The sequence below is a fragment of the Poecile atricapillus genome, chromosome 4 (genome assembly GCF_030490865.1).
Source record: "Poecile atricapillus isolate bPoeAtr1 chromosome 4, bPoeAtr1.hap1, whole genome shotgun sequence".
Classification (NCBI taxonomy): Eukaryota; Metazoa; Chordata; class Aves; order Passeriformes; family Paridae; genus Poecile; species Poecile atricapillus.
Window position 1 is genome coordinate 6,325,832 of NC_081252.1, and position 20,619 is coordinate 6,346,450.

General features: G+C 44.1%; 1 pseudogene; it reads right to left on the bottom strand.

Moving 5' to 3' along the window:
* Window positions 1–534: 534 nt before the first annotated feature.
* On the bottom strand, window positions 535–13,379 carry LOC131578992 (bifunctional heparan sulfate N-deacetylase/N-sulfotransferase 3-like; annotated as a pseudogene).
* Between the last annotated feature and the right edge of the window lie 7,240 nt (window positions 13,380–20,619).

Sequence of the window (20,619 nt, forward strand, 5' to 3'; positions counted from 1 at the left end):
CTGATGAAGCAGCAAAAGTGACCCTCAAAGCACTCTCCAAATAACTAAAAGCCAAAGCAACAAACTAAAAACCCCAAGCAAATGTCCAGCCAATCCCTGCTGGATGCAGGAGCCAGTCTGAGCTGCTGGAAGCCGAGCAAGACAGAAATCCTGCAGGGGCCCCTCCTGTGGCACTCGGCCCAGGTGGGAAAGCCCTGGCCAGCCCCCCGTGCCTTGGGCGAGCTCCTGGTGACCTTTGGGAGCAGAGAGTGGGGCAGGGGCTGGGAATGAGCTGCTGCCATGGAACGGCTCCCGGTGTTCCGGGAGAAACCGCTCCTCTCTTGGCTCCCAGCTCTCCTTGCCTTCCATGGGCAGCGTCTGCACCTGCTCTGCACCTGGGGGGAAAAGGTGTGCAGGGAGCTGGGCACACCTCGGGCACGGCCTTCAGCCCAGGCCTTGGCTTTCCATCTCCCCCCATCCACTCCTCAAAGCCAAGGAGGTGCCTAAAGAATTAGCAATTCTAACAGAGCTGACACATAATCCCCGGGAAGGGGCAGCCCCCAGTCTGGGACCTGCTCTGCTTCTTTTCTGGCTGTTTCCCAAGGAAAATGCTGCTCTTTCTCATAGTGCCACAGATGCCCATTTGGAGGTGATGGAAATCAGAGGCAACTCAGGGAAACGGGAAAGGCTTAAGGAACTTCTTCAGCTGCACCAGCAGCGATGGAGAAAACCCACAGCTCCTTCTTGTGTTTAGGGACCGCCCAGAGCAGCAGGAGAAGCTTGGCTTGTGTTCTGTACGGGGACAATTGTGTTGGAATCCCTTTGTGCTCGTCTTCAAGTGAATGTGTCCCATGGTGGTGCCAATATTTCATGGAGGTAGCAGCTCCTGTTCTTTTTCCCCTATTAAATGCTGTCCTTACCTCAATCTGAAGTGCCGGTGCACACTGGAGGATGGAAGGATGCACACTCCAAGGATGAAAGCAGGACTCCTGAGGCAGATGGATGGCCCTGGTGCTGCAGGTCTGGGTGCACAGCACCCATGGCACTTGCTGAAAAAGATCCAGCTTTCCATTTGTCAAGCACTTTGTAAATGTTCTGCAGAGATCTGTGGCTGTGGCTCCTCAAATATCTGGTTAATAACTACTGCGTTTTGGGGGTTTTTAAACTGTGTTTAACAGAGTTAACAACACACCTACCCACCTGTCCTCCTGCTTCTTCTTCTCCTTTTCAATGATTTGAAGCAGGTGATTTTTCTATCTCAGTATCACGGTGACATCAGGATCTGCTCTGGCTGTTCTATTTCATGTGTCAGGAGTCACCTTCCACCTCCATTCAGTTCCTTGGCATCTGCTTTCTCAGCAGGGCCATTTATGATCGCTTGTCTTGGATTTTATCTATTGCCTTTCATTGTCTATCTCAGACATTTTCATGCTTGCACTGAATAACAAGTGACAAGAAGTGATGGAATGTGTTGCTGGAAACACTTTTGGCAATGCCTGATTGCAGAAATGTTCCTTGATGAGCCACAGGCCATCCTGGGGGGCACTTTGGGGTGAGGAGGGGACGGTGCCCAAGGTTTGTCATCTTTGGCTCTTCTTCTCAGCAAACGGAACGAGCCCAAATGTTTTGCATCAACCAAGTACTCAGTGAGACTCAGGGGAGACCTGGTCCTGTCCCCTAGAGCTGACAGGAGGCTGTAGCCAGGGGGGGATTTGTCTCTGCCCAAACAACAAGATTTTATGATCCCAGGGCTAAGGAAGCCTTGTCACTGCTCTCTGTTGCTCTTCAGCGGGACCACACAAGGCCAAACCAAACCTCAGTCCAAGGGAAAAGGACTAAGGAAGTGCAGAATCACCTTTTCTGCTTCAGGACAGCATCTGCAATAAACTGAATCAAGAAGGGTTTTAATAATTTTGGGAGCTGTTGGCTGTAGGGTGTGTGAGAGCTCTGGTTTCTGTGTTAATTTAGTTGTCTTCAGAGTTATAGAAAGACTGAAGCGATGACTGCTTCAAGATTGCTGCGTCTGCCTCATTTCTGGAAAAGGCTGTTAAGGTTGTGGGGCTTTTTTTAAATCTTCATTTTGTTTATGACAAACAGTGCAGCAGAAAACATCTTTCTCCTACAGGTTTATCAGATTTTTAAGCAACTGAATCTGATACTTCATCTTTGCCCTTTCCATGAATAGGAGGCAAACCAGAGAATTTGTTTCTTTAGGATTCTTTGGGAACACCCTAACACATGAGTGCAAGAAGCAGAGAGAAATCCAAAAGCAAGTCTGGGGCTCAGCTAATTTTTCAAGGATCAAGGACAAATGCACAAGTGTCATTTGTTTCCTGCTCTTCTATCATAAACTTCCTTTTATAATTTTTGTCTCCTGTGCCAGCAAAACTGAGTACATCCAGAAAACAAATGCAATGCAGCGGAAGGGAAACTCCAAAGGTTGTGAAGTTACCCAGAATGTGGGATAGTGGTGCTCCAGTTACACAGAACTAACAGGAACAGCAATTTACCTGACTCTTCTTTGTGCAACATCAGCTTTCCTGTAGGGAGGCAAAAGGGGCTGGAAAGGCAAGTGTCTCAAATGTAAAGCTGGGAATATTCCCTGGCAATCACCATTCAGGTCAGTTCTTTTATTTTTGCCAGGAGAGATGTGCAATAGTCAATGGTTGTTACTAAGAAATGTCTCTTCTTATTTCAAGCCAGAATATTCTCACTTGGCCACTGGAAGTTTCCACCCAGCAGGGAAATGCAATTAAATCCAAGTGGAAGCAGTGTCCAGCCCCCATGCAGGAAATGTATGTGCAAGCTTTAGGACTGCACGAGGGAAGGAGAGGGTATTTGCATCTCAGGTGGAAGAGATCCTCAGGTGGATCTTTCATTGCTGCTGTCACCCCAGCAAAGAGAGCTGCTCTGAGCAGGTTTAGTGCTGACAATAGCTCAGAACAGCCCCCTGCACGTATTACATTAACATGTCCTCCCTTCAGGGCAATCTGGCCCTTTGCCAACCTCCCAATGGCCATGAAAATAAACTGCAATGCAAATGATGCTGAAAAAAAAAAATCAAAGGGTGAGAGTAAAACTCCTGTCTGTGGAATTCTTGATTAGTGCTTGTGGCCATCTGGCGTTGCTGTCCCTGGGGACAGTGACCTTCCTCTCCTCCCTCTGTCGGTCTTTCATTCCCTTACCTCTTTGGTTGCCACACTGGCATTTAAATGATGCCTTCTGGCTTTTAACTCCTTTCTCTTTTCTTTTTCCTCTGTTTCTCTTGGTGTGGAAGTGTGCTGGAACAGAAATTTCCATCACAGCAGCACATCTGCAAATAGAAACATCACAGAGTCTCACTCAGTGTGGGCAAGCACCTTCAGCTCCAAGGAGCTGTGGAGAGCAAGCGCTTGGTCCCTTAAGGAAACGTGGAGTGATCGGTCCCTGAGACAAGAAAATCCAGACAAATGCTATGGTCAGCCCTAGGCAGGAAGATTGAAAGCCAATGACCTCGAACCTGCCATCATTATGTTCATCATTTTAATGTAATTATGGTGTGATAACGCAAAGTTGGAGTTTAGAGAGTTTAGACATTCTGCTGAGGCTGGTGACGTTACTCAGAGGGTTTTGTATCGCTCTGATGTGTCTGAGCAGGATCAAGAACTAAAAGGAAAATTTTACAGAAGCATTTGAAGACAGATTGCCCCAAAAACTGCTGCTTCTTCCCGGGGGACAAAAGATGGAACGTTTTCCTGTTGAATTCCTCTCAGAAAGCACAGCCCTACTAGCTCAGCTATGGCAAGGGTGGATATGATACACCATGGAAAGAGACAAAACCAGAAAGGTAAAAAGGTCTATCTCCCCTCCTCCCCTGAACACACTCTAAGGAAAACATTTCAAGCAATGGAATAGAGTAGAATTGGTTCCTGCCTCTGGAGTTCAGTTCTCCATTTCATCCAAGTGCTAACTGGGATGACTGGTGGTGCTGTGCAATCCTCACTAGAGGAGACTCCCCCGTACAAAGCCACCACACATCATGTGGCAGCAGCCCCACAACATCTGCAAAAGGCAGGTCCAGCACAGAGCTGGTCTGGAACAGGAATCACCTCTGAGCACAGGAGACAGGAGCTGCTTTATCAGCCATGCTGCCTCTGTGGATAAATTCATGGCCTTTTTCATTTGATGGAATTGCAGAGTGCTGTGCAGGTCTCATTTCTGAAGGGTGATGGTGCAGACAGTGGTTTAAATGGTACAGTGTGTTCATCAATATGTGGTACTGCATTTACATCCCTGGAGTAAAAGAATTGGCACATACAGAATATGTTACAGGAGGGCAGCTATACAATGAAGTCATACAAATATGTAAAAGTTACATTGTTCACAAAAAAAAAAATAAATTAAAAAAGGAAGAGCTGCCATTATTGTCAATAAATACAGAACAGGAGAATATGCACCTCATCTGTCAACATCTAATGGTCAGAGCATTTCCATCCTGGAAGTGCTTCCAAGATGGATCCTCTGAGGATTTACAGAAGCATGCTGAAGCAAAATACAAGCTGTATTTGGGGTGAGAGGACAAAAGAAGGAACTAAGAGAATTATTCAAGTTGAGCCTCACCTAGTACCAGTTCTAGATCTCAGACAGATCTGGTGAAGCCCCAGTTGTGCTGCAATCCTCTTTCTGCACGGCCTGACGTGGTGCTTTGTGGCTGGCTGGGAACTGCTCCTTCAGGGCTTTGATTAAAACACTGTGCAAGGCAGCAGAGACTCATCTCCAGACTCCTGAGTTATTCCTGTTCTGCTGGAAGCTGACATTCCACTGACAACCAGCTCATACCTGCTTTATACTCACAGCTTTTCAGTTTCTCATCTTAGGGACAAAGACCAGAGCAATGCTTCCTTTTGTTTTTTTCCCCTAGTTTATGTTCTTTGTTGATTTGTGAAAACATCTCTCAGGATAGTTGATAACTTTTGGCTTTGTATTGCAGGCACAGTTTTTCTCCTGCTATCAGCTCCTCCAAAGCCTGAAAGATTAACCTTTTTTTTCCCCTCACTTGCTAACAATGTAGGTTGCCTTCCTGCTACTCACTTAGATGGCATTTCTGCCATGTTGGATAGAAAGGAATAAAAAGGGAAGAAAGCAGCAAGAAGCCCCCAAACTGCCACTGTTTCCTATTTTAGGCACTTCACATTGCAAAGAAATCAATTCCTGTAACTCCCATCCTGGGAACACCTAAAATCTGAGGCTCATCTAAGCTCCACGGAATGAGACTTAGAGAGTGTCATTTTAATGCACTTTTAGGATTGAGACCTAGGCTGAAATGATATGAAACTAATTGTTTTGAAGTTCCCTGATGCATGAGCCTTGATTTTTCATCTGATATGAAAAGTTGTCATTCATCTTTACTTCTTTCTTTTGCCCTTTAGCCAATTAGATACTACAAACTTCAAATTCCAAAACTGCAGCTTTCTGCCTTAATTTAAGGTCAACAAAATGATGCTGCAGCCTCTGACTGTTTAGTAGGGGTTATTGCATGAAATGAACGACACAAGGGCACAGGCAGAGTGAGATAAAGGCAAATCAAAGCATTTCATCTGCAACTTTTCACCTTCTACAAATCATCTTGGAAAAATGCAAATCACCCCACACTGCAGTTCACTTGTCTCTCAGTTTCTGCCCCATTAAACAGCGTCGTGTCCCCTGAAGTCTCTTCCAGTTTCTCACACTTGGAAGTTCAATTGACTTTAACAGCAATTTTCCTTAAGGTCTATCAACACAGATGAATCGGCAGACCCCTAATGCATGGCTTAAAACTATCTTTTATACAATATTGCCCTCTGTGGGAGCCCCAAGATGTAACAGATCTACAACAGAAATACGGATGCTGATGCTCTTTGCTCCTATTCCATTTTTTTGGGCATAGGATCTACTTTCCTAAAACACTCCTCTTGAACATAAAAGCTTTATGCCACCAGGAGAAATCAACTTACTATCCTCTCACCATTTAATTTATTTCTTTCAAGCCTGCACTTCAAATTGTTTAACAGGTATCTCTGCTACTGCTATTTACGTTTTAGGTGACCATTTCAGTTCACAGAAGCCCTGCTGCTCTGTGTGTGTCAGCATTTCAGGCACACTTAAAACCAGCAAATGAACAAAACTGAGACCCAAAGTGCCACATCACTGGGATGGGTAGGCAAACAGCATTTGGAAAATTATTTCTCAAGTGCCCCAAAGTCTTCTGAGAGCAAAGATGCCACTCCAAAATATCACGGCAGATATTTTGAAATGGAACCTGCTGAACATTAGGAAAGCAGGAAAGTAGGAATGAGCAAGATGAAGAGGTACAATGGTTAAGTACCAAGTTCTTATTCACTTGGAGTGAATTATTCCATCCATGTTTTTCTTTCCTCATTTTAATTAAGTCACCTTTGTTTTCCTTCCATGAGAAAAAGATATTGTCAAAAAAAACCCCTCACTCAAAAGATGATTGGAGAGCAATCACCACTGGGCATTGTTCACCTGGAACTGCATTGCATATTCCAACCAAAAACCCAACCATTCCTTCTGCTACCATCCTGATATTTTAATGTTAGTGCTGAAAGCCTGTAAGCAATTCCTACCTCAAGAAAAGGGAATCAATAGTAGTTAGACATTAAAAGCATTGCTTTAGCTTATTAACTCTGTTCCAGCAGATGTTGTAGAGAGATTGCACATCTCTAAAGAAGCCCAGTGCAAAGTAAATATAACATCATGATCTTGATTTCCCTTGTCAGACTACAGCATTTTCAAGTCTTTAGCCTCCCTTTTGCTGAACCCAGGTCTGTGTGGGTTATTTTTCATTTTATTTTGAAGCACAGCCTAGGCACATCAGTCTAAAAACAGACCTCAGGGCACACTTCCATTTCCCATTTCAGGATTTCCCACCCTACTGGAGCATTAGCACGAAGCCTCCTCCTATAGCACCGGATAAAGCGGAAAACAAATTATAAGAGGGCGACCTAAAAGTTTTTTAAAAAACTTGCTAGGAGGTGAAACAAAACACTGTACAACAGGATGAATTCATGACAGTAATTCTAGAACACCGGTTTGGTGGTGCTTTAGTATCCAATTTTTCACTTTGAGGGTTCTTTAAGGTTTAAATGATGGTATAGAAAAAGCTCTGCTTGTGCAAGCTAACCTAGAAAAAAAGTCATCCTCAGAATGCAATGGAAGCTTGATATCTAGATGGCAAGGACAGAAGAGCAAAAAGAGAAAGATAAATGTTCTTTGTAGTTCCTCCTTTGAAACTACCATTCCTGGTTTCACCTTTGATTCAGAAGTGGATTAGAGTATTAAAAGAGTCTCTGTAGACATGTTAAAGGGGACTCCCACTGGAGCTCTGGTCTAATTAAGCTGCTTTATGAATCATTCCAGTTTGACTAACTCAAAATGTCTTCTAAAAAAATATCACTTAATACATCAAACCGAGAGTTCAAGCCCCTTTGTTTTTAATAATCAAAGAAGAAACGCTTGGGTTTGAGATTTGTAAGCTATCACTGCACTTTATGGATGATCCTCTTGATGATCATTGCTTTGCCAGCAGCTGACCTGCATTGCTCTTTAGGAGAAGCCCCCTTTCCCCTGCCCATCTCAGCAGCCCTGCTACAGCTCAGACACGCAGCTGAGGTGACAGCAGAATGCTGGTGTTACCCAGAGACAACAGTCCCAGCCCATGGAAACCATCAGTCAGCATTTTGCTGCTGGCTCGGCTGGAGACCATCAGGAGCTGGGGAATGTTTCTGCTGGAGCTGATGCAGGGAACAGCAGAGCACTGCCCAGCCCTGGAAGGAGCCCCTTGCTGTAGAGCAGTGCTGCACAAAACCTGTTCCCCTTCTGATCACTCCCTCGGCCAGCCTGAACTCGGGCTGGGAGCAGATGCACAACGGGGTGACAACACTTCTGCCTGCAGCACTGGGGACCAGAGAAACCCTGGCATGGTCTCTGATGGAACACAACCCTTGTGAGTCACACAGCAAATGGTTCTCTATGTTCACACAAAAAAGGGAAAATGGGGGCACAACCCAAGTTCCTGGATTAGTGTCTGTGACAATCTGCAATGGAGGAGGGGCAGCAGCCAGCTTTTCTGCCTGAGGCAGTTGGATGAATGGGACTTGGACCTGCTTTTGGTCTTGCTTGTGCAAGGATTTACAAAACTAGACTGACTTGCTTATCAGCAGGGAGGTCACAAAAAGAGTCATGATGGAAACAGACCAAAGGGGATGCAGCTCTTCCACAGTGTTACAGGTGCAAACAACAAATGACAAGAGGGCTGAGCAGAGCTGAAATCTGCTTACTGCTTCACTCTCTCCTATGACATTGAAGCAAGGCCTAGGAAAAACCTCTTCTCTCTCTAAGCTCCACTCCTACCCCTTTTGACTTCCCAGGAGCTGTCTGCTACTTCAGGCCAAAGCAAAACCTGGGAAGGATTCTGTCAGGAGAATCGTGGGACAGAGCCCAAGAAGCTTTATGGATACACAAAGCCATCCATCCATCTCTCTCACACATCACCAGCCCTTGTCTCGGTGTCACACGGGAAGTGGTGACAAAGATCAGGCTGTGGATTAAGCACCAACTCATTTCTTGCTTTGATGCTATCTCAAGAAGAGTACTTAGAACCCCACAGTTTATATTTTCAGAGTTGAGTAAGCACTTAAGACATAAAACAGTAATGTAATTAGAGATATGTGGAGCAGCTCTAATGCTAGATGTAAATGAATGGATGTTGGTTTAACAGATGTTTCCACATTAGTTTCTATCAGCACACTCTCTGAAACTAATACATCCAAAGCCATACAGGAACAAAGCCACACTAGGATATCAAAGGTATCTTACAGAGGAATAAAAGTATAAGATAAAGGTCATTACAGAACTGGTATGCACTGATTTGCCTTTATCAACTGTACAAGTGTGTCCAGACATAAAGAGGGGAAAAGAGAAGCTGGAAAAGACACTGTATAGCTGGACCAAGTCAGCAGTCAGGGAATCTAGCTGGGTTTTTTTCACTTTTTTTTAATTTGACTGGAGGACTGAGCAGCATTTTTGCTGTTGATGTTGTTGCAAATCAGCACTTGATGCTGAAGCAGACCACTAGCAGCATGTTCTCCCCTGATATCTGGGAAATAAGAATAACCCACGACAAGGCAGGCACTGCCAGTAGAAGACATGAGTGCCCTAGCTGAGTTCTAATGCGTGAAACTCAGCTCCAAGTGTATCCATATTTCATCCCTACATTTCTGATTCTGGAAAACCTCTAACACATTTTGAGCCAGAGCCCAAAGATTCAGATGAAAAACTCTAACAACTTCTCGACATCAAGAAAACAAACTAGACTTTTCTTAATGAAATATATGAACACTCCAAGAACCCCAAACCACATTCTGGTATGCCTTTATGTTTCTCGCACTCGTGATGCCAGTCTAATTAAGTTCCGCATATCTCAAGTTGCTGCTGGAGAATTAAGACTAATCTATAACTCTTCTAAGTTGTCATAGTTCCTCTGAAATCAATGGATGTTTTGACAGCTTACACCATCTGAGGAACTGCTCTGTGTGTCGAGTAAGACACAGTGCTGTTTAATTACAGGGAGGTTCAGAAGCAGTCTCCACAGCTCAAGAAAAAACCAGTTCTTCCAGGAATAGTCATTTCTTGTTTCTATCCAACTCATTATGAACTTCAGTGTCAAAAGCCATCTTTCCTTCAGTGAAGACCATCACTGTGTCTCCAGCTGAAAGAAAAGGTTCTATCTCTTGCAGTAAATTTTGAAACACGCCCTTGGTGCTGCGAGGAGAAGTAAGGAGCCCCTATTCCAGTGTCATCAGAGCACTGAGATAACAGTGGGGAGACTGGGAGCAGCCAGACTACAGAAACTCCACACAGGAGCAGCAGGACATGGATCCAGATATTCCAGTGGAAGTTTTCAGACAGTCTGGAAGAGCAAACCAGGGGGATACTGTGTGTTTACACACAAACTTCTGAGAGGATTTACTTGCTCTGCCTCATATTTAGGAACATGATTTGCTGGTAGGCTTGGCAGTGCTGGATTAATAGTTGGACCCCATCATCTCAAAGGTCTATTCCAAACTACATGGTTATAGCATTCTATGTTTCTAACCACAGAACTGCAGGAATTGTGTTTTCCACATTTGGGGATGCAAAGATGAAAACTTTAAAAATGTTCACAGACATTGTAGCGATTGGTGTGTAAGCTGCAAGATTTGGACAGAGCACAGCAACACTTCCTTACACCAAACCAACAAAGCACAACAACAAACAACCACCTAAAAAACCCCCTCCAAAACCCAAAAAACCCAACCACCATCAAAGCCACAGTTCCAAATCCAGAAACAGATGTTTTTCAGAAAGTTTTGTTCTAAGTAATGCTATGTTTTATCTACAAGCTTTGCACTACCAAAATCAGTAGAATCAACTGTTGTGATTGCCTGCCTATACAGGGAGGAAATGGACCACATGAGGATTAACAGGTACAGAATAATGTACACCACCTAATGCAAAATCTGTGCCGCAGGTTAAGAGCCAGAAAAACATACATGTTTTTATTAGAAATGTGTGCCTAGTGGAAATGAGCGAATCTTGAGTACTGAAATGATACAAAGTCTACATTTAGAACCTCTTTTCACACTTGCAGCGCCCAATTCTCTGTCACAGTCACTGCAGCAGAACTCACTAAAACTCTTGTTTAATGAGATGTCATTTATTTGCAAATACACTTTACAATAACGTGTTTCCAACTACTGCAAACTGATTTTGTTTCATTCCTTCCACATGTCATTGTGCCACCGAGGAGAACTCCTTTGATATTAATAGCAATGAAGATGCATTGCATCTGACAGCCCTAACAACATGTTTAATACAACATTTTAACTCTAAGTAGATGAAGACTCAGAAGGGAACACTTTTTTCAGATTCCATTGTTTCAGAACACAGTTCTGTATAAATGAAATTATCCCACTTAAAAGTTATTTCCACTTTGATATTACTTCTATTTAATGGGACAGTTTTATTTTGGGAAGATTACTTTCTGACATACTGCAAATTATTTTCCCCAAACAATATGGTTTATCCTTCTCTATCTGCTGTAACCAAATTTGTCTCAATAGTCTCCTGCTTCTGGTATATAACTCTGGCAATTCAACATCCCAACTTCTTTTCAAATGACAATCCTAAGGTGTCACTTGCAAAGACAAACAATACAAAACGTGCTGTCTCCGACTGCTACTGCACAACTCAGTGATGGATTTATTCAGGCTTTATTTCAGCCACCTTGTTACCAGAAAGTTCTGCTCCTGCAGAACAACACAAGTTCTGCCAGTGATGCTGGCCAGACTTGACTTTTTTCCTGCCATCTGAGTTTCCATTCAGGAGACTCTTCAAGGATGCTCACTCACCTAACTCAAACACTGCCATCCTCTTCTCCATGGAAAAACCATTTAGGAAGCTTCACCTTTATTTCTGCTCTCTCCCATGGGATTTGTTTGCCTAAGGAAAACACCTACTTAACAAGGAGGTAAATCTCATTTTGAAGTGCATGGACAGAGAATGTTTTGGAAAAGAGCAAATGCAATTTTAAAGCAAATTAAAAGTTTAACCACAGGGTCAAACCTTTCATTTAAGAGAGCAAAGAATGCAGAGCTGCTGTGGCTTGACAAGTGTATTAACACTGAAGAAACCCAAAAACTTGGTTAAAAATGAAACAAAAATGACCCACTGCATGCAGTGCTGTCCTTGTCTTTCCTTCTTGCAGTTCCTCATCCCATTAACAAACTTCTAAGAAAACATTCTCCCTTATCTTTAGTGCAAACAGGGCAACAATCAGGATGTTAGAGATTTGCAGCTTCTAGACCAAGTTGAGAAAGGTGATCTCCTATTTCCTGCTTTGGGACAACACTCCTCACAAAAAGCACACAAGAAACACAGGAAGAAATAATGGGAAGATGTTAGTGCCACTGACCAACCACTGTCACCTCACTTGAACAGCACAACAGAGTGGAAAAGGACCTTCAGGAATGTACAGCTCTAAACATTCAAATGGAAATTGTCCAGTCATTTACTGACAGCTTTTAAGAGCAATATTAGCACAAACCCTCCCTGCAAGCAAGTGCCATATAACAGAGATGAGAGAGGTGAAATGCTGCAAACAGCTCCTGACATCCAAACCTATCTCAAACAGCCAATAACCCAGTCCACTCTTCACATTTGATGCTGCCATTTACTGCTGCTCACCACATTCACCTCCTGCTTGTAAGACTCACAACAAGTGCAATAAATATGAACAGCTCCTGAGTGGAGCCCTCCAGTTCCAACCATGAACAACTATTCACTTTCAGATGAAAATACCGCTTTGCTGCATTGACCATCAGTTTGTGCACATACTTTACCTGTACATCGTTGGTGTTCATCCTTGTTCCATCCTTGCCAACGAAGATATCATCTATGTCAACCAGAATGTACCTATCCAAGGATAGGGTGAGTTTCTTTCCAGACAGGAAAGAGATGGCATCTATGAAAATCAGCTTGTGCAGCCAAAAATTCAAGTTACTGCCGAAAAGGACTCGCTGAATCCCATCGTGGAGCCCCAAGTCATGTATTACTGTGGCATAGAGAGCACCTAGAGCAGCAGGTGGAGAAAGGTTTTCTGGTGTCTTTACTTTTGCAAATATCACTGGTTGATAAGTTGTGTGATTAACCTGGAAAACGGCCCAGTCATTTCCAAGCAAGGGCCCTTCCTCAAGCTTAGAAGGTTTAGTCACATGGAACAGTGGGGAATGAGGGTTAATGCAACAGTCCTGAACACCCAGATTGCTGTGGACATGGAAAGGAAAACCCTTCAACTCAAAGCTCTGCAAGCTGTTCTCAGTGCCTTTGTGAAATCCAATCACACCTACACCGTACTCCAGGCAGTACTTATCTAGAAGGCCTCTGTTCCAAGAGTCCATATTCACCTACTTCAGAATATTTTCATACACTATGAGAGCGTATTTGCCTCTGCTTTTGTCTAGAAGCACTGGGAGGTCACCTTTCCCAGATGCAATCTCAAGGTGAAACTGAAACCTGCTGGATTCCAGAATGGTTCTTATATCTTGGCCTAAGCTTGAGTGCTGGCTTTCCACAAACACCAGCACTACCAGGTCTGTCCTCAGGGGATCGATGGGCTTCGTGCTCTTCATCTCCATCAGCTTGTATGGCAACGGTTGAGGATCACCACATTCCACTTCTGAAGAGGTTTCAGGAAGCTCATTCTCCTCTTTGTAGCCATTATACAAGTAGTAGGCAGAAATAACTATGCTCACCATACAAAAAGTGGCCAGCAAAATTACTCTTCTTTGGAAATGTCTGTCAAGTTTCAGGATAAAACTCATGGTGTTTACTTGCCTTAGATAGCTCTCAACAGCAGCATGAAAAACAAACACAGATTCTCAACAACTTGTTCCAGTCCTCTGAAATATTTCTGTCACCATTGCAGCACACACATCTGTCTTCCACAGAGCTTTACCCAAGGTATGGCCTAGAAGAAAAGAAAATCAGAGATTTAATTGAGGCAGCACCTTGTGAAGTATCACCTGCTTAAACTAATGCGGAGTAAAGAAACCACTGCCAGCCAGAGAGTTGGGAGACCAACAGCTCCAAATCTTGCAATAATGTATTTTTTTCCCTGCTCCCACTACTTGCCACGTGCATTTGAAGGTCTCTGAATCTCACAGGTTCCTCAGCTCAGAGGATCAAATAAAGTAGGAAGAGGTACTGAAAAGCAAGGCACAAAAGCAAAGTATTTACTGTGCTTTAGAAATTATTTTCACCTAAAGATAAAAGTTAATTCCCAAGTAGACAGCTGCTAACAACCAAAATACTGAAGAAAATTTATCAACTTCTTCCTTCTACTCCTAAAAAGCTGGGGGAACATGATTAAACAAATTTTATCTTTTATTAGTTTTCCCAAGAACTAAGAACGTACACAACTGTTGTACAAACATACACTGATGCACTCTATATTACATCTACTGTAGGAATGTTTTCAAAGCAAAACCTCCTTCCAGCAACATCAGAGGAAAACAAAGCATTTCTCTGGACTGTGGAGTCTTGCAGACTGTTAGAAGCACTTGCCAATTCATTGCATTAAAAACAAAATACAATAATCAAGCTCTTAAATTGGAGAAGAGAAAGTCATAACTCAAAAGTTAAACCTAACAGGCAGATCACCTAAGGATATACTTATGCTTTATCTTGTATTTAAGGAAAGAATAATTTTTCAAGCCAGCAGTACAACTGCTGTCAAAATTCCCTAGTAAAACAACTGGATGGTGTGACAAGCATAAAATAATGATCATAAGTCATAAACAAAGCTTCAAAGCAGATCTTGGAAAATATTAGGTGTGTGAAGATCTAGAACATGGCCACTCTAACTTCAGCGTAGTTTGCACCCAGGTCCATTTGGAAATGGGATTAGGATAAGGTGTGGCATTAACATGGTCATTTCCCAACTGAGAGCTTAATCCTTCCAGTCCTGGTTGGTTTCTTTTTTTATTCCTACATTGTAAGCAAATTGGTCTTTCGCTCCAGATTTTCAAAAAAGCTAAAAAATATGATGTACTTAACAGTACCTATGTCATGTCCACAAATTTAATGAAACCCTGAAGACAGATCTTCCCGGTGCCAAGATGAGCATCGAGTAAAACTAAACGAGAAAGATCAGATGAGGGAGAGGAAAAGAAACTCCAAGGCATTCTATTCATCAAAACCGCAAAATTCAGCATCAAGAGCGAGCGTACGTGAGCCGTCTCATTCATAGTTAAGAGTCAGAGCAAGATTCCTGCTGTCTGCATAGATTTTACTCTCCTCACTGTCTACTCAGATACCTCTTTATCAATCCCTTCTCTTCTGGGAAGACTTGAACCCAGCCTTGAACCTGACCTGCAGCTGCACAAAGTCCTGCTCAAAGCTTTTGGGCAGGAAACCTGCCCTTCACCCACGCTCACTAATCAGTGCTTCACTAAAATAACACAACCCCAGCTTCTCGGTTTCTGTCTGAAAAAAAACCTGAGGAATGCAAAAAGACCAAACAACAACATGGAAGTACCTTTAGAAGAAATTAACATTCTTAAGCATTGAAATGTCTGATCCTTGCCACACCAGCTTCAAGAATTTCAGTCTGGATGGCATAACAGAGACATTTAATATGGGAACAAGTCAGGTGACAAAGAGAAGTTCCACCCTGAATGAGTTAACACCAGACAGAGGCTTCCAGACAGATGATTTTTCATGACACACACCAAGGGTTCTCTTCATCTTGGGTTTCCAGCTCAGCTGCCTGAATGCCAAGAAACACATCATTTTAGTGCCTAAAATTATCACTGACTGCATTCTGCAGGAAAGCTCTACATACACCTACTTGTCTTTGACAACCACAGACCTGGCTGGTCCAGATACAGAAAAAGTGAGAATTGACACTGACCTAAGCTCAGAGCAAGGAAGGGCCGATGAGACAGAGCTGGTTGAACTGGGTATTACACAAGGGTTGCAACCCAAGAAACACTTGCAGCAAGGACACGGTTCCTAATGCCATTCCATAGAGAGGAAAATCTGGAGCCAGCCCAGAAACCCGTGTCTGCTTCAAGAAAAGCCCAGTCATTGTATCCTCAGCTCCTAATTGCAGGCACCCCCGTGGGGCTACAGCGGGCAGCTGCAAGGAGGAGTGGCTGGAACTGCCAAGACAGATGTGAGGTTCCTCTGTGAGGAATGAGGAACTCTCTGAGGCAGCAGGACACAGCCAGACTTGGCACAGTCCCTGCTGAAGACAGTCAGGAAGCAGGACGGAACAGAGCAAGGCACAAGTTTTAAATGCACGCTCTCTTGTATCAGCTTGAGGCTCACGTAATTTTCACTTGCTGGTTTGTATGGCAGGAGTTCAAAAGAACGCAGGAAGAAGAAAACAAACAATTCAAAGAGTTCTCTAAGCCTTGACAAGATACAGTTCCTTTCCTCCAGGGACAGCAGCATTTTCCCCTGAGCAACAGAACTTGCTGGATACTCTAGTGCTGTATTACAGCTAAAATAACTCACAGTGCACCCCTGACAGCGCCATCCTTGGGATGCTCCTCACATGACACACCGTGGGACCTATGGAGATTGGGACAGCGACCTTTATCACATCTCTAGACGTGGCTTCAGGGAAGATGGTCCTTGCTCACTATCATTTCCTACAGTAAAACCAGACAAAAGGTCTAATTCTCAATGTACCTACAGTGAGTGTGTGAGAAGCAGCATTTCAGAAGAGGACAGTACCTGAAGAGTCTCACTTTCATTACAAAAGAACACAATACTTTATTAAAGGAAGGAGAAGTCATGATAGCTTCGACAGCAATAAAAAATATCCAAGAATAAGAAAAAGGCTTAAAGGAAAAAAACAGAAAGAGTCTAGGAAGTCTGCACAAGAGTTCAAGCTTGTTAGTATTGTTCTAGTGAAAAAAAACATGAAAAAAACCCCCATAGATAGCATAAGCAGTCTCAGCTCTTTTTGATTTCTACAGTCATGGAATTCAGTGACAGAGGAATGTGGTCCCACCTGTACCTCAAAGCACTTGAGAACAGGTGTCAGATATTATATGAATCCAAAGTTCCACAAAGCTGATGTCACAATAAATTTTACCTATAGAATAATTCATATGGTATTTTTCCATGGTTTGAAGCAATAAAATTTGCATGTTTTTTTTTATCTAGAACTTCATTGCTTTAAAAGAACCTGCATTTGTTCTCCTACAACCTGCATTTGATGTCCTATTTTGCATTTTCATGCCACCATGTTAAAATTTAGACCTGAACCCTTTACCTCTGCTGCTCAAAGTAGCAGGTACCAAAATGCTCATTTTAAGGTGAAAATTAGCATCTTGGAATATTCAGAATTTGGTTTTTCACTTACAGTCTCACTATGGAGAAGATCTTGCTAAGAGAAAGCTGAGTCACGGAAGCAAGTGTTGCATTTTGTTATGAACACAGACAGCAAGGCTCAGTGCTCCTGTCATCTACTGCAGAAGCCCAGAACTAGTTCACATGAAAATCTTGCTGGCAGGATAAAGAAATATCACCTTCTTAAGCAGAAGATTTAGCACTCTGAACAGCACTGCTGGGCAGTCACAATTACAGGCATCTGCAGGCAACCAGCACAAAATAGCTGCATCTGAATAGAGATCTTCAGTTTGGATTGGCTTGGGGGGTTTATCATTGCTCTGCTTGTTCTGTTTCAGGTTTTTAAATTCACTAACAAAGTGCCACTGATGACAGAACAAATACTGTGAGGAACCCCAAAGACATGAAGCACACCTCGAGTTCCTACCACTTGCAGCTTTCTTTCGTTTGTTGTTTCATTGGTAAGAATAAAGGACCAAATTCTTGACTTCTGTAAATCACGTCACCCTGATAATTTAATGGAAACTCTTCCAGGGAACGCAGCCTACTAAATTCTTCACAGCAGTTCTCAATCCAGTAAAAAAAGACGCTCAAGTAAGAAACTAGGTACCTGCACAGGCACATAAAACTGCAGAGAATTTTAAAAAAAATCTATTAAAGTTGAGTCATGAGTATCAACGCAATTTTTAAAATGACAAGAAACTTTTCTGCACTGTGGTAATACCAAGACCAAAGCAATGGTCTCAACTGAAATATCCATAAATAAGTGAGGAATTGTTCTCAAATCAAATTTGTCAAAGCCCAGTAGGAAAACTCTGGTTTAGTCTTACCTCAGGCCCGTGCTAGGGCAACTGCTTACTGTGACCCTTGAGTAGAAACAATACAGCTGGGTCATATTTATAAGTAAAAACATCCCGTTAAAGGGTAACAAAAACCCTTTTCATCAAGAACTACTAAAAGAGAGCTAGTTCTGGGTTGAGTATCCATCAATATTATTCAGGTAGATCACATTTTTCTGGGGACATATTTTAAATAATTCTCTTCTAATAATCCCCATCATTCTCATCCTGTTCTTTACCTGCCTGGACAGTGCCACAGTGCTGGTGACATGCTGGTGATTTATTACACAAAGGATGAGTTTTAAATGAAGAGCAGAAAAAAAGGAGGCATATTGTTTAGTGTATTACTACAGACATTTAAATCTCACATGATTAGAATGCTGCTTAACTGCTTTGAACATAAAGGTCTGCTCTGGCCAGTCACTAAGAAATACAAGTTCCTCAAAGGAAGCATTCTGAAGTCATTTTAGCGTTACTAGAATGGAAATCTTTGGATATAGAGATGATATGGTAGGAAGCAGCAAAGTGCAACTGAACACAACCAAACCTGGGGTGAACAGCAGGGCTCAGATTGTTAAATCAGTTACAAAAACACCAAACAAGCGTCCAAACCCTGAGCATGCCTACTTACAGCATTATTTTACTGACTGAAGTATTCAACAGCTCAAAGGAGTAAATCCAGGCTGAGAATGAGACCTTACAACTGCATATTAAAAAGATATTTTCAGCTTGTAAAAAATGTGATATGAGACATGACAAGGGAAGTCTTTGAGACCCTTTAATATCACATAACAAACTCTGCAATGTGTGAATATTGAAGGGCTTATATTCTCTCATAGCTGTGAAGGAAATAAAAAAAAAAAAAAAAGGCAATGGTTTAGGCAGCACAGCAATTCTGGTGGATAGAAATTCTTTTCATTCTTTTTCAAGTCCTTGAGGTAAGCAGTTCTCAGTTTCTACTGTAACATCCTTAGCTCCATGCTGCATTGCCTAATGCAGCACTAGAGACACCTTTGAAAAGTCTCTAGTGATAGAGATCCAGGATAGAGATCCATACATGACAGTTTGTCAAGAAAAAATATTTATAACCATTAAACGTACAATGTTTAAAAATAGTTTAAAAGAAGGCTCTGAAGACTTCAACAGAACACAGAAGTTTGGTTTAGTCTTCACATCACTCTTCACCTTCACACAAAACTTTCTACAGGAAGAGCTTTAAGCTCCTGACATCACACAATTTTTCTGAGATAAACCCTGTAATTCTTCAGCAATTGCAGAAACTTCACTATCTAAACAGTAAATGATTTGCTCAAGGTCTCTGAGATACATGTCCAGCACACTGTCTGGTCCATGCCCATACCATTACTTCCCTTTTCTCCTACAGCTGCCAAGAATAAAGAGTTAATAAGGCAGAGTTCAGCACCATTCCTTCAGAGAGAACTGCCTGGGATGCTGAGAGCGAGAGAAACCCCGTTTCTTTCACTTACCATTTTCTTAGGAAGAGAAAACGCCACCACACCAAACCCTGAAGCAATTATCCAGCACAGCACACCAGGGAGTGAATTGAATAATAGAAAAGTTTTCTGCCATTTCCCGAGGGTTGCACATGACAGCTGAAACGAGCAGCAACACACATCCATTTCTGATGGCATCTGGGGAATCCAAGCAGCTATAACCACCTGAAGTTATGAAGAATTACCGCACTAGGCTGACAAATTTTGCTCCCCAACAGAGCCATAACCAATTCTCACAAACACCAGAGGGCAACAGCGTCGCGCAGAACGCCGCGAGGAGAGCGAAAGGGAAAAGCCCGGCCACTGAAGGAAGGGCTGCTGCGGGCACCGCGCCGGGCAGATGCCGAGTGCGCCGGGAAACAAGAAAAACCAACCCAAAGCCCAAGAAACACCAGCGAACAGCCCCGCAAACGCTGCCTCCGCAGCGGGAGCCTCAGCGCCGGGCAGCCGCCCCGTCCCGCCGCGCTCCCGGCCCGGGCGGTGCCCGCAGCGGAGCGGGAGCCTGCGGCCGGCTCGGGCACAACTTTGCCGGGATCAGGGGGCCGGCGAGCGCCGACTTGTGCGGCTCGGCCGCGCCGGGCCCGCGGGCACCGCCCGCCCCGCTGCTCACCTCCAGCCGCGCTCCGCCGACATGTCCCCCCGCGCTGCCTCAGAGCCCGCTGCCGGCCGTGCCCTCAGCACAGGCTCCTCCGGGAGAGGCGCCGGCACCCGGCGGGCGCGGAGTCGCCCCGGGCGCGGAGGTGCGGCGGGGCTGCCGCCGGGGCTGCAGCACCGCCCGCCAGCCTCGCCGCGCCCTCCCGGAGGAGGAGCCGCGCTCGCCGGCCAGGGGCGGCCGGGGGCTCCGCCGCGCCTCCTCCCGCATCGCCCGCCCTCCTCCGAGGCTCGGCCGGGCCGGGGGCGGCCCCGGGCCCGGGCCCTCAGGCTGCTGCCGCCCTCAGGCTGCTCCCGCCCTCAGCGAGCCGCGGGCCCGCCCCTCGCGGCACCTGCCGCGCCCCCCTCCCACACGAGGGCCGCCGCGCCCTCCCTTGTGGGATTCTTAATCCCTGTCTTAAATAAAGTAGGATTTAGTATTTTTCTTCCGCGCTCCTCCGAAACCAATTTAGGAAGCCCGTGCTGCAGGCGCGCTGAGGGGAAGTTGAAGTCGCACCCTCCCGCCCAATCCCCCGCTCTCGGAGCACCTTTAGGCCGATTTCTGAGCCGGTCTAAAGGCAAGGGTGGAAATTCCGTGAGGTCAATTCCATTTTGTCAAGACAATGTAGGGTTAAAATCTTGAGAGAATGCCAGTTAATGTGTTTGCAGCCTCGCTGCTTTTCTTGATTGAATTTCCTAACCCTATGTTAAACACA